The sequence below is a fragment of the Mercenaria mercenaria genome, chromosome 17, assembly GCF_021730395.1.
Source record: "Mercenaria mercenaria strain notata chromosome 17, MADL_Memer_1, whole genome shotgun sequence".
Lineage (NCBI taxonomy): Eukaryota > Metazoa > Mollusca > Bivalvia > Venerida > Veneridae > Mercenaria > Mercenaria mercenaria.
Genome location: NC_069377.1, coordinates 67,246,300 through 67,261,086, shown reverse-complemented (window position 1 = coordinate 67,261,086; position 14,787 = coordinate 67,246,300). Strand labels below are relative to the sequence as shown.

The window sequence follows — 14,787 nt, the reverse complement described above, 5'->3', positions numbered from 1 at the left end:
CATAAACACACTAAAACTACGTAATTTACCGCTTAATGCAAAGTGCATTCCTCCAATCCCGCTGTAAAGTTCTAACACTCGCACCTTGTTCAAGGGCGCCGCCATCTTTGTTCATTTGGAATAGTTCGTTAAATGTAAGGTTAACTCAAATTAAGAATATATATAGTATTTGAAACTTTACATGTTATATCCCAAGTGGTCTAGTGGTTAGGATTCCGCGCTCTCACCGCGGCGGCCGGGGTTCGATTCCCCGCTTGGGAAGATTTTTTTCCCCTAGAACAATTTTTTTTTCTTCTGCACTCGATTTGTTTTAAAAATAGTTGGAATCAGCTTACTGTATGTGTGTTGGCTATATTTCCATGACCGCAAGTGTCCCAATGAGAACAATGTAGTATAGATCTACTTCAAATCCACAATGGAATGGATGTTTTTAATCTTCTAATGTTTCAAAAGTTTTCGTAATGATAAAGTTTTCCTTTAGTAGATCTAATGATGTTTCAAAGGACTTAGATTTTAGAGCCGAATCATATATATGATATAAGCTATTATCTACTTGACTTTTTCTTCTGGATATAGCTCTAATATTGATATCAGGCATAATACATACCCACCTTATATTATTGGATGTTAAACTGTCTAAATTGTCCCACCCACTGTGAAAAAAGCGACATGCTTTCAAGTCTGCAGTGACATTGACTTTTTATATTATTAATCTGTATATTTTTTAATCTACTAAGCAGTAATATTCAAACATCTCAGTTTAGCAGCAAGATATAACGACGTTACACTTACCAGTGAGCAACGTCAAATTAATTAACATCTTTTTGATTACGTTTTCTACTACCTATCATTGTTTTGATAGATAAATGAGCCGCACTATGAGAAAACCAATATAGTGCATTTGCGACCAGAATTGACCCGGACCAGCCTACGCATTCATATTTTTCGCTTTCAAACCCTAATGCAATTAAAGAAACCGTTAGCGAACAGTCTGCGTCCATGCTGGTCACAAATGCACTATGTTGGTTTTCTCATGGTGCGGTCCAAATTACGAGAGGTGAATTTTCCCTCTTTGAAAACCCGTGCAATAGTTGCTGTTTTTTAATTATTCCCCGACCTATGCCTATATATAAACTTTTGCCATCTTCATTCGTCTGCAAACCATGAAGTGGACCTTATAATAATTATAAACGTAAAAACAGTTCGTCTAAGTGTGGATCTGAAATTAAATTCGGTGGCATAACTTATCGGGATGCTCGTGCAATTACAGATCAGTGGAAGAACTACTTTCAGAATCTCTATACTGAATCCGATTCTGCAGATTTTGACATACAGTGGAAAAACGAAATTGAATCACAAGTTAGCGATCTTATAGCTGAACTGAACTCAAATACAGTTAACTTTAGTCAAGTACGTATTCTTCCTGATACTTTGATTCTGTTACTTAAATCATGTAAAAGAGGAAAAATGAGTGGCTTTGACAATGTGTTTTATGAGCATCTTCAGTGCTATAATTAAGTTTTCGTATGTTCCACCTAAAATGAACAGAAGTGTGATTGTTACATTACACAAAGGTGGTAGGAAGCGAAAGGACGAACCTCAAAACTATAGAGCTATAACTCTGACCTCAGTCATCCTTAAACTTTTTGAAAGTGTCCTTTCATTGCGTTGTAAAAGCCAAATACAAAGTAAGCTGAGTGACCAACAGGGTGGTTTCCAGGCACAGCTTGGGTGCACGATGACTTCATTTGCCGTTAAAGAGACTATACTTTTTGCCAGAGAGAACAATAGTAAGGCGTACGTATGTTACTTGGACTGTCGTCAAGCTTTCGACAGGGTGTGGCACACTGGGCTTATCTACAAATTAAGCAAATGTGATTTAAATTTACTGTCACTTAAAACGTTTATTAACCTCTATAGCAGTATGACAAGTTGTGTACGCAATAAAAGCTTCACATCTGATTGGTTCTCCATCACCCAAGGGACGAGACAAGGGGGGAAAAGCTCACCTCTCCTATATCTCCTCTTCATAGACGACCTAATTAAAGAGCTAGAAGCGTCCAAACAAGGTTTCTGCGTATATAACATGAACATTCGCGGACGACATGGCCTTGCTCTTACTATCCAAACATGGACTTGAAAGAATGCTAGACATCTGCTACACCTATTCTCGAAAATGGCGCTTCTTATACAATCCAGCAAAATGTTTGGTATTCAACGAATCTAAGAATGACTATGCAAATCATACTAGAATCTGGAAGCTTGGTGAAGAGACAATCGGTGAAAATGTTAAATATACACATCTAGGGATAATAACTGAAAAATTCTTATCTGTAGATGGATCTGTCCATGAAGCTAGTATAAGGCTGCGTGGTACATTGTTATGTGTTTTGAACAGTGATATTTCTTTTGGAACACTAAACCCTTTGACGTCTGCGAAGATTTACAAAGGTATAGTGCCACCAAAGGCTCTATATGGGTGTCCCACGTGGAATTATATGACAGGATCTAACGTTTTAGAACTGGAACGTGCGCATAGATTCTGCGTAAAGTTTGTTAAAAAAACTCCCACTTAATGCCAATAATGACTTTGCATTGCATTCTCTTGGATTTACATCAATAATGACCCATGTTGATTACATTAAACTTAACTTCCTAGGGCAATTGTGTAGACTTCCTTGTAATTACCTGGCAAAGAAGATTTTCGTACATAGACTCTTCAGATTTGAGCAATGCTGCGAAAGACAGAGCTTTGGCTTTATTCCCGATATTTTCAATTTGTTGAGGAAATATAACCTTGTTGAAGTCTTAAAAACATTTATGAAAACTGCTTGCTTTCCATCTAAATTTGCGTGGAAAAATATGCTAAAGAAAAGTGTTTTCGGTGTTCAAATTGATACAGTAAAGACCAGACTGTGTAATGGAACGTTTGAAGGGTTCTGTCCAGGTATATTTATGGAGAATGGGTCGTGCTACCTATGGAACCTATGTCGTAAATTTCCAGCTTCAAAAAGGATCTGTGCCAGTGCCGTATTTATACTGACAAAGCTCCGGTCCTATTCTGTCGTTCAATATGTGATAAATGTGATTCTTTGGTTGAAAATGTAATTCTTCACAAGATTCAATATTGTACATCAAATGAAACACTGCGGAGACAACTTTTAGTGAAGTTGCTTACGTCGACGAATGTTGAGTATTATAAAAGGTTCATGTCACACAATCATATAGATAAAATATTTGAATTACTGGCTGGTTGTGTTTCATTTGAAAGTAATACTCTGGGCAAAGATGATATAGTCCTGTACTGTGCGAAAGTGTTTCTCTGCATGATCAAGGCTTGGCATGTGAAATGTTAGGAAGGTACTTTTATTAAAATGCATGTACTATGTATTACTAGTAAGTTAGAAATAGTCTGTTCAAGTAAAAGTATCTGTTGTTTACTTGTTTACATTGAACACCATACTTATTTTATGTGCTGCTGAAATATTAACCATAGAAGATTTCACTTATGTTTCCATGTTTACAATTTCACATGTACATGTAATAACTCGTCTTCATGCCTTATTTATATCTTGAATTTCGTTTCGTCAAGGTTAAGTGTTGGTCACACAAGCGACATTTTGTCTATAAATGTGAAATTTTGTCTACGATTCATAGAGATTTCTTCATTACAGTGAAATTTCCATATATTTCTCGAATGTTTAAATGCATGTTTCGTATTGTAAATACTGTTTTATTGCTATACTGTTGTATATTGTTCATTTCCCATTTGTACTTTGTCTGCAATGATTATGATTTATATGTTTGTATGCTCATCATTATATGTTTGTATGCTCATCATTGTACTGTGGTAATAAAGATATCTATCTATCTTCGTGGGAACTTCTGTATTCCGTCTGCAAACCATGAAGGGGACCTTCTGCTGCCTTACCGATTTACAGCTGAAATCGAAGGTCTCCTATTTGATTCTAGCGAGAATGTTTTCAGTTCTAGGAACAAATACAATGTAAAAGACACAGGGGACAAGGTCTCTTCTATGCGGAGGATGGGACAATAATTACCACTTGAGGGGGTTGATAAGTTCTATTGCACATGAGGCAATATGAGAGCAAAAGATGGACATTTTCTGGGCTAGCCTGTGACACAACGTTTTCATTTTTTTTATGTTTTTTTTTAATTCTTTCAAAATTACTTCTGGTATGTATCAGTCACTTGGCACGAAAAGAGCCAGTATTATTCCACGTGAATCCCCAAAACGCAACCATATCTCACTTATATTGATACCAATCTGAAGCTCCTGTTATTACGAATTTCATGGTGCCTAACTAAGTTAAACTATTAATTCAGCGCAGTAAAGCAGGAACACTTATATAGGCCTATATAGAGGAAAGAATGGTCACTTTCTCACGTGGCGGCCAAAGGTAAAATTCAAGAATCACTTTGTCCGGAGCATTTCTTCTTCATATATGGAGAGATTTTGATGTTACTTGGCACAAATATCATATTTGTTTTAAGACTTACGTCTTTTTGTTGTTTCTTTAGATTATATAGTCTTTTTATTACTGGCCGTAGAAAAAAGATCGAGACCTCTTTTCTGTTTAGGTTCTTTTGACCTATCACTACCTGGTTAAAAGTTTTTTGTCGGCTTATATAGTTTTTTTAGGATTAATGTTACTATAAATAGTTAAACTTATATGATTAATTTTTTTATAATCGGCCACAAATTTCATATGAAAACAACTCTAGGTTTATATATATGCAAATTTTAATCCAAGTGTTTTTTATAACATATTGTATACATAGATTAGTACAAAATTATTAATGCATAGAGGCGAGAGCGTTGGCCTACGGATCGCAGGGTTGCGAGTTCGATCCCCGGGCGGGGCGTATGTTCTCCGTGACGATTTGATAAAAGACATTGTGTCTGAAATCATTCGTCCTCCACCTCTGATAATTCATGTGGGGAAGTTGGCAGTTACTTGCAGAGAACAGGTTTAAACTGGTACGGAATCCAGGAACACTGGATATATTGTTATTACAGAAACATGGTACAGAGGGAAGTAAAAAAGGCCAAGTCTGAGTACATGTCTTATAAACTTGAAGACAATAAAAATGATTCTAAAAAATTATGGTCAGATTAAAAATCACTTGGATATAGTCCTAGTATTATTCTAAACATAGACAGCGCTAATTCTAAGCGCCTTCTAAGATTGCAAATCATTTTAATACCTTTTTTACCAGTGTTGCTTCTAGTTTTGTTTTAAAACTACCTCCGCCTTACAACCTGTTTAGTGTTGATTCTGACAGTTTTAAACAATTTTATAGGAACAGAAACCCAGAGTCTAAGAAATTCAAACTACACACTGTTAGTGAAGACTATATCTACAAAGAATTGAGTAAACTCAACACCTCTAAAAGCACTGGTTTAGACAATATTCCAGCACGCTTTTTGAAAGATGCTGCACCTTATTAAAAAATACACATTACCTATATAGTAAATAGCTCCATTTCTAGCAACACTGTTCCTAGTGAACTTAAAAGTGCTAAAGTTTAACCTTTGTTTAAGAAAAATAATAGATCTGATGTTTCAAATTACATACCAGTTAGCATCCTGTGTATTATATAAAAAATTCTAGAAAAAGCTGTTTATAGTCAGCTAGAGTCTTTTTTTGTTAAACAAGGTCTTTTATACGAATTTCAAAGTGGCTTTAGATGTAATTACTCCACTGACTCATGCCTTATTCACTTGTCCGACCATATCAAAAATCAAAACTCCAAAGGTCTGTATACAGGAATGATCATGTTGGATCTCCAGAAAGCTTTTGACACGGTGGGCCATATAATTCTTTGTAACAAATTAAAAGAAATGGGTGTGGAGTCAGTTGAGTGGTTTCATTCTTATTTGTCCGGTCGTAAACAAACAGTCAATGTGAATAATTCTATGTCAGATTTTATGAATATTTCATGCGGTGTTCCGCAAGGAAGCATATTGGGTCCGTTACCTTTTCTATGCTTTGTTAATGATATGAGTATAAATATTAGTAATACGTACAAATTAATTTTATATGCAGATGATAGTGCTATCCTATTTTCTCATAAAGATCCAGATGAAATTGAAAATGTTCTAGGAAGAGAGCTTGAAAACTGTAGTAAATGGTTATTTGACAACAAATTATCACTGCATCTTGGCAAAACTGAGTATATCTTGTTTGGTTCTAAAAGACAACTAGCAAAGGTTGACATATTCAATGTATTTTGTAATGGTCATACCATAGAATCACAAAAATCTGTTAAATATCTTGGAAGTGTATTAGACAATGATCTTTCTGCTACATTCACAATTAACAACATTGTTAAAAAAGTCAGTTCTAAACTGAAATTTTTGTATAGGCAAAGTAATTGTTTAAACATGAATATGAGAAAGAATTTATGTAATTCTTTAATATAATGTCATTTTGACTATGCCTCTTCATCTTGGTATAATGGTATTTCAAAACAGTTGAAAAACAGATTACAAGTGACTCAGTGTCAGACTTTTGTAATATTGGATGATATAATATTTAAAACAGAGTCAAACAACTAAGACTCAATCATGTTCATAAAATTAGATTATCATTTATGCTAGTAAGAGTTGTCTTTCTTAGAACAATGTTGTATTTAAACAGCCAATATTTTGTACCTTGATAATTTTTCACAAGGACCCCATTGGAAATAAATAGAAATACTTTATGGGTTATCCTGTGATATATATGTCACAAAATTTATTTTATTTATTATATAAAAGAGCTAGTCTATTTTTCTTTAATATCAATCTGAGATATAAGACATAGCTATTTCTGATATATAATTGAATGTATGTTTGTAATATTGTTGGTTTTTATAATGTGATATTTGTAATATTTGTATTCATGACATATATATTCACGAATATCTCTCTCTCTCTCTCTCTCTCTCTCTCTATCTATCTATATATCTAACACTGGTTAGGTTGATAGATAGATCTGGTGGCTGAACTTCCAGGAGGAGTCAAAGCTGCTCTCTACGCGGATGATTTGGTGCTTTGGTGCCCAGAGGAATATGCGACAACTGCTAAGTACAGGATGCAAGAAACTGCAGACAGGCTTACAGCCTGGGCAGAAGAATGGTGTGTTCAGGTCAACACTGAGAAGTCATGCACAACTCTGTTTTCACTGTCACCAAAGCAGACAAATGCTGGCTATATTAGGATGTGTGACACCCAACTTGCAGAAGTGAAAGAGGCAACATATCTAGGAGTAACAAGGCACATTTAACCAATGCAGAAAGCAAGGCATGAAAAAAGCTTCCCATTCTACGGAAACTTGCTGGTACAAATTGGGGAGCTCACGAAAACATACTCAAGACAGTATACCTTGGGACCATCAGATCCATCCTAGAGTATGTCTCCTCAACTTGGATAACAGCGGCCGAGACAAATCAGCAGAGGTTAGATAAGGTGCAAAATCAGGCTCTCAGAATCGTCACCGGAGCCCTGAAACAACAGCCATTAAGGCCATGGAAGATGTTACTGCCATCCCTCCACTTGCCAAGAAAAGGAAGTCTAGAACCCTGGTACAAGCCAGCAACTACCAATACCTGCCAGATCATCCCATGAAAGCCAAACTTAAAGGGCTTACAAAAATCGTTTAAAAAGAGGCAGCTTTGTACACAAAGCCTGGATGCTCAACAAAACCTTTGCAGGGCATCTTGGACAACCCACTACTCCTTTCACTGTTCAAGATCTACCAGACCCGTGGAAACATGACCAATCCAACCTGACTATACATACTAATGTTCCTGGTCTTCCCCCTGGTACTTCAGATGAAACGGTCAAGCTATACTTTACACAGGCCATGATCCAAGACACATACCCGTAAGAGACATTGACACAGGTGTACACAGACGGCTTAGCCTCAGAGATTGAGGCCATCAAACAAGCTATTAAACTCATTGAGGAGTCTCCAGAGAGCTGCCTCAACGTGGTTATCTTTACGGATGCTCTGTGAGTTCTTCAAGCACTGGAAAATTCCAAACAAACATCCATATCCAGGGCACTGTTCAGGAGAAGGTGACAATGATCAAAGCACTGACAAAGCCAAGGCCAACCAAGGATGACTACAACTTACTAGACAGATAGGATCAAGTCATCATCTTTAGGCTCTGCTCAGGACATAATAGGTTAAATGCCTACATGTGCACAAGGCTTAAATTGTCTCCTTCCCCGATGTGCCCTTGTGGCCTGAAACAGCAAACTGCTGAGCACATTCTGCAGAGATGTCCACGTCTGGAGAACCAAAGGAAAAGTGTGTGGACAAACAGCACCCCAATGAAAATCAAAGTGCACGGCAAGATGGAGGACCTGAAGAAGATGGCATCCTTCGTTGCTGGATCATGGGTGATATGGTGTAGGCGGTGAACGCCAAGAAGAAGAAGAAGAAGCAGACTGTCATGGACAATGAAAATGTTGGCATTTTTTTGTCTGAACAGTACAAACTTCTAGAGTTGTCAGCTTAAAATAACCGAGTGTTGTAAACAACGAAATTCTGTAATACAGATGTGAAAAAAGAAACATTTGGTACGTGTTCAATTTTCCATCAGTCAAGATTTTTTAAAAAAGATATTTCACTATATTTGACATAGCATGAAACCAAAAATAGAAACGTTTACTAAAATAACAGAATAGAATTGATTAATCAATAATCTAATAGGCTGTCAATCAGTGAAGGCGTTATACGAAAGTGTTGTCTTCTTGTCTATTGAAAGAGAAAGTTTGCTCTAAGTGACGTCATCACTTTGTAAATAATTATAATGTCCTTTCTCATTCTATTATTTGAATGTATTGTTCTGCAAATGTATGCTATCATTTGATGTTAGTTCACTTGTCCAGATGATTCAGTATTGTTATTTCAGAAAGTGTACGTATGTTAAGTTCCATTAGCATGGTGACAATGTTAAAATGATATATTATGATGTTGTATGATATTGATTTTCAAAAGGACAGAAAAGAAATAGATCAATACTTCCATGTGAGGTGTGAAATTGGTGAAAATCCTTATCAACACAAGGTTTAGTGATGACTTACTAGTAATTTTCACAGTGATGATCATTTTTATAGTTCTTGTATATTAATTTATGTCTAGTATTGGCAGTGCTATTGTTATTGGTGTTGTTCTAAAGTATATTCTTTGTAAGGGTGAAGAAAGGTAGTTGATAACTTAATAAGTAATCAGTTTGTATTGCCGTGTTGTTGTTGTTTTAATATTGACAGCTTAGAATGTGAAATTGTTTAATGATTGTCACTGTTACTGCCACAGCTGCACATATTTCCAGGGTATTCAGACAAGGCAAACATTAAAATGACAAAAATAAATCTTATGGTATTGCAACATCCTATTTGATCATAACCAAATATCAGTGGGCATCGAGGAAACTCAGCAGCAGAAACCGGATCCGCATAACAGAGGGCATGCACTTTATTTATTTTGTTTTAATCAAAATTACCTTATGATAATTTCTCATACAACATATTTTGCTTGAAAGCTTTTTCAGTACATTTCTTTGTCAAATTAACCGTCTATCCGTTTTATATTTTAAGGTATCCGATCCAAGAATAGATAAAATTTCGATGGGTGATGACTCCATGTGTTTTTGGTATCATTTGTAAGAGTTGTGTCTGCTGAACAAGAATTGATAAATAAGATGGCCATGGATAATGATATGAACAAATAATTACAGTCATGTTTTTTTTGACTGCGAAATGATAAATCTTACACTGTAAAAACTGGATTTCTGTTGAAGTATCATTGAAAACTATAAAGTGAAAAAAATGAAAATTCTATAAGACCTTTTTACAGAGAGCTATTTTCTGAGCAACGGGAGACAATTTTCGCGCATGCGCACTCTACGTAGGGCAAAAAGACATGACCGCACAAAATAAATTACTTTAGGTTCGTTCAGGTAAGATAGATTAATAACATACCTGTCTTAAATCAAAGCATACTGTGTAATCAATTACTTCACTGAAAATATCTTTATAGTGGGAAAACAATTCGTAATATAATGATAATTTTATGTAGATTTTCTTACCGTTGAGTGTTCCTTTGCCACACGTAAAGAGCGCATGTGCGTTAAAATCAAAACATCTTTAGATTAAGTTCACATCAGCTGGAAATTGAGATTGGTAGATATAATAATATAGATAGAAATAACAGACTATGTAAGATTTGTAACCAAAATGTTGTGGAGTCAGAATATCATTTCATTCTTTGTTGTAGTAAATATACTGATATTAGAAAAATTTATTTATTTATTTTGTTGGGTTTAACGTCGCACCGACACAATTTTAGGTCATATGGCGACTTTCCAGCTTTAATGGTGGAGGAAGACCCCAGGTGCCCCTCCGTGCACTTTCATCACGAGCGGGCACCTGGGTAGAACCACCGACCTTCCGTAAGCCAGCTGGATGGCTTCCTCACGTGAAGAATTATACGCCCCAAATGAGGTTTCGAACCCACATCGATGAGGGGCAAATGGTTTGAAGTCAAAGACTCTAACCACTCGGCCACGGAGGCCCCGATATTAGAAAAAAAGCACCTTGGTAATACACAATGGCCCACTGTCCAAAAATTTAATAATTTATTGTCTTCGAAAAATGCGAAGGTGTTTTTTAAGCTAGCTAAGTTTATTAAAGAAGCCACGCAATATAGAGTCGATACACTTAAAAACAATACTACATAATTTCACGTAAATTGTTATATATGTTTTGTTTGTTTGGATGTTTCCTTACATTTTTTTTCTTATGTAATTTATACGTTTGTTTATTGTATGCATACACTTTTACTTTTTTGAACTGTATATGTATACATGTATTTGTATCAATTGTTAATATGCCATGTTCCTATTATATTTGTTAATGGCCAAAGGCATGTATAATGCCGAATTTGCCGAATAAACCTTGAACCCTGAACCTTAAAGTAGCATAGCAACCGATAGCTTTTGTAAAAAAGGTCTATAGAATATCTTTGTTATGTAATTTACATTTCTTTTTTTTTGGCAGTAGACAATACACTTTCAAATGATGCCAAAATTGTATGAGCTTACAAGGCATCAGTATTTGATATAGCATATTTTAATAGCACTGTTAAATAGAACATTTTGCGGGCCGGATACCTTTAGCATATCATATAGCATAAAGGCAAGGTAAACCCCCTTCTAAGAACTCAGTCAACTACAAATATTTAGAGAGTACGTTATTTGAAAGCTGGGGAAAGAACTATAGCAAAATATCTAAAAGTGCAAAAAACTTAATACGTGTACTGCAGTTTTCGTAACTTAAGAATATTTTGTACTTTATAATGTGCTACTATAATTGTCGCCTTTTAGTGTAAGCAACAAAATGGTTTATTTTCGTATCATTCGATTAAATTAAAGTCATATTCATGACAAGTTTTCGGTATATTTAACAATAATTTATTTTATAGCATATCATTATGCATAAAAGCAAAGCATAACACATTCTATGTCCTCCTTTCACTCAAACTTTGTAAGGAGCAAGTAAATAAGTTTTGTTTGTAAAAGTAACGGCAACATTGCTAGCGAGACGTGAAAAACAAACCTGAAATTCAATTGTGTTACGTATCTTGACTCTTCCTACTAAAAACAACTGCAGTTTTTATCTTGTGATATGAAATCTATATTCTATTTGCAGTTTTCATATCACAAGAATATTTTGTATTTTCCATACCCAGAAATCTAAGCCAATTTGCTGGCTTATTGGCGAAATTGTCTCCCTTGAAAACAAGTTATCGGGTGTATCGATTAGCCATTATCGGTCAATTTACGCCTATTGAAATATAGAAGGAGAAAAACTTTAACACATCAAATGACATAAAAGCATCATCTGACAATATTTATTAAGTTATTGAAGTAATCTGCAATATTTGCACTTTCTTTCAATATAATTTTTAATAAAATAAAATATGATCTTCTTGCTTCCCTAAGCGTTTGAAATAAGTAACTAATTTTGATCCCGAGTCCCATTGATTTCTGTAGGAAATGACAGATTTTAAGCTTTACATGGTCTTTTAGAATGATTTATTCACATATTTATACTCATCTCACAACATTTATTAAGTTATTGAAGTAAACTAGAAAAGTTAATCTTTCTTTCAATGAGTTTATTTTTAAATTATTTTTATGTCTTCTTGCTTCCCTAAACGTTTGAATATCACTGATTTTACTAATTTGGAACATTTTGCCCCTCACAGTACACGTGTACTGATGACACCGGATAACCTGAATTAGATAGACATGTGTGTCAATCTAATTCCGTGTTTAATGTCATTACTTTGTCAGATTAAATAAAAATAAAGTTATTTTTAATTACATGTTTAAATAAAAATATTCCATTTTTTAATTCATTTAATACCATTTTCACTACTAGAATTATTTATTGCATTAAAACGTAACATAACATAAAGTTGATTAACATATAGAACTACATGTTCATATTTAAACTTGAATATTGTACATGTAAATATAACAAGTCCATTGGGTCGGGTGTAAATTTCATGTTTCTTGTTTGTAAGTATTATGATATTGTTGTTAAAAATTTCTTATTTTATCTTTTTGTAATGATTATATATGTATGATAAAGTCAAATAACGTGTTTGACAGTAAGTTAACCGAATGCTGACATATTTCTGTTTATTACCGTTACTAATTGGATTAGTATCTGTTTGTCTGACATGCCCCGCGGCCTAAAGGGACAATTATTACGGCTCTTGCATAAACACTCTAAAGTTAAAATCTAAATTATGGATATGGAGTTATAAATTTTGATAATTTATCTTACCGTTCAAAATCCAAATTCACATTATTGTAAAGTAAAATGCATTTATAGGCCACGGATCCATAATATTTTAATTTTTTTTTAAATTGAAAAGACACATTTTCAAGGAGACCCGAAATACACATATATTTCGCCCTCATAAAAATATTTTAAAAATTAAAGGGACTATCCTCCAGATCGTTCGACAACAAGAAAAAATACTTTTATAGATATCTGGAAATAAATGCTATGCTTTAAAACTTAATTACTGACAAAGTTTAACTATATATTACGGAAATACTTGAGAATTTGCTGTTTTTCTATATGATGTAAATCGAAAAGCGATTGTAACGCTTTACTCAAGGTAAAGTGTCTCGATTATAAAAAAAATCTATATTTTGAAGTCATAATCCACTTATTCCGCTATAGCGCTATTGGTTTCGACGAAATATTTTAGACACAAAAACACATCTTCTAGTATTAACAAACTTCAATTTGAGAGAAAGATTATTTTTAGCCAAATCTGGAGGTCATTAAATACATATTTTAAAAATACGTTGAGTAATGGGAATGTAACCTTTGTCAATTTAGGGGTGTTAATGATAAATAACTCTGTTCGTCTCTATGCGGTGATTCTTTACTCTGTATACAGTTACGTCAACAGAATTGAGGGATAGAATCGCCAAGTCGACAAAACAATGGCATAAGGTCTGTGGGACCAAATACCAAACATACAACTGACTGATGGCTTCACACATACAAACAGGATCACTCTGTGGGTGCTGCTGTGAATGCTTATAATTTCTATGAGACCTAGAAACTTCATAAAATTATATATATTGCTCTCAGCAATGACTCCCTGATAACTATCTGAAAAACCCGCTTGTTCCAGGCTACTGATCAAAGGGAAGTAACTCAAGCAGCTTAAACTTTCAATACCAACAAGGAGCAAGGATAATTACAGGAAGGATACTAAAAACAACGGAAAGAGGAAAACAGTACTAGACTCCCAAAACTGACCCTGCTACATTCTTCCCTGCTTTTTACAAAATGACACCTGTCATTTTCTGACCAAACAACTTTCCTCACTAACTAAAAACTAACGACAAGGGGAATAACTCCACCTTAGTAAACTGAACCACATTAAGATGTCAAACAAACCCAATTAAACAAATCGCCTTCAAACCAGGGAAAAATTACAATTCAACCGAATCAAAGTTGATTCTCCTGGAATAAATATGTACAAAATGAACAATATTCAATTAAGTAATTCAAAACAAGGTAAACCTTACTGTGACATCTCTGTATTCTTTCTCTTAAAGAGAAATTCGACAAACATTACAGACTATCAGTATTTCATTAGTTTCTACATTCTCTAAAAGAGAAAATGGAAACAGTTCATTTAATATCTATATAATATAACATAGATAAGTATCACTCTTTACACTCTTCCTCTCCCCGGGTTTTAAAATTGCTCTGCAATTTAGCAGATTTATAACCTGAAAAAGAAACCATAGTATTTTACAGCACATCTAATTAATATTAAAATCTGTAACACACAGAATAAATAAAATATTCAAGTCCAGATTGAGCTAACAAGTTGGTGGGCAATATCACTGCTCATGTCTTCCAAAACACCTGAATTAAATAATGTGCTTAATGCTTTAAGTCTATCTGCTTTGTCCCTAGCTGTTAGCTGATTACACTGATAATCTTCAGTCCATTTTGGTTTTCTAAAAGTTCTTTCTGACCTTCTCAAGTTTACAGGACCTGGGTTGGGTTCTATTGCCAAACCTTCTGTGTCTTTTACTTTTGCTTCTTTTTCCACACCCGTTTCTATCAGATTTGGTTCTTCTTCATCATCCACTGTTTTTGATGTGGTTTCACTATCAACTTCTGATTCCTTATCTGTGTGAGAAGGAATAGTGATAGTGTTTTTC

At 34.5% G+C, this 14,787-nt stretch overlaps 1 non-coding gene across 1 annotated transcript; it reads left to right on the top strand.

Annotated features, from left to right (window-relative positions):
* The first annotated feature begins 189 nt into the window (after positions 1–189).
* Trnae-cuc (transfer RNA glutamic acid (anticodon CUC)) lies at positions 190–261 on the top strand. Its single transcript has one exon. It is a non-coding gene; the product is annotated as a tRNA-Glu (tRNA).
* Positions 262–14,787: the final 14,526 nt, after the last annotated feature.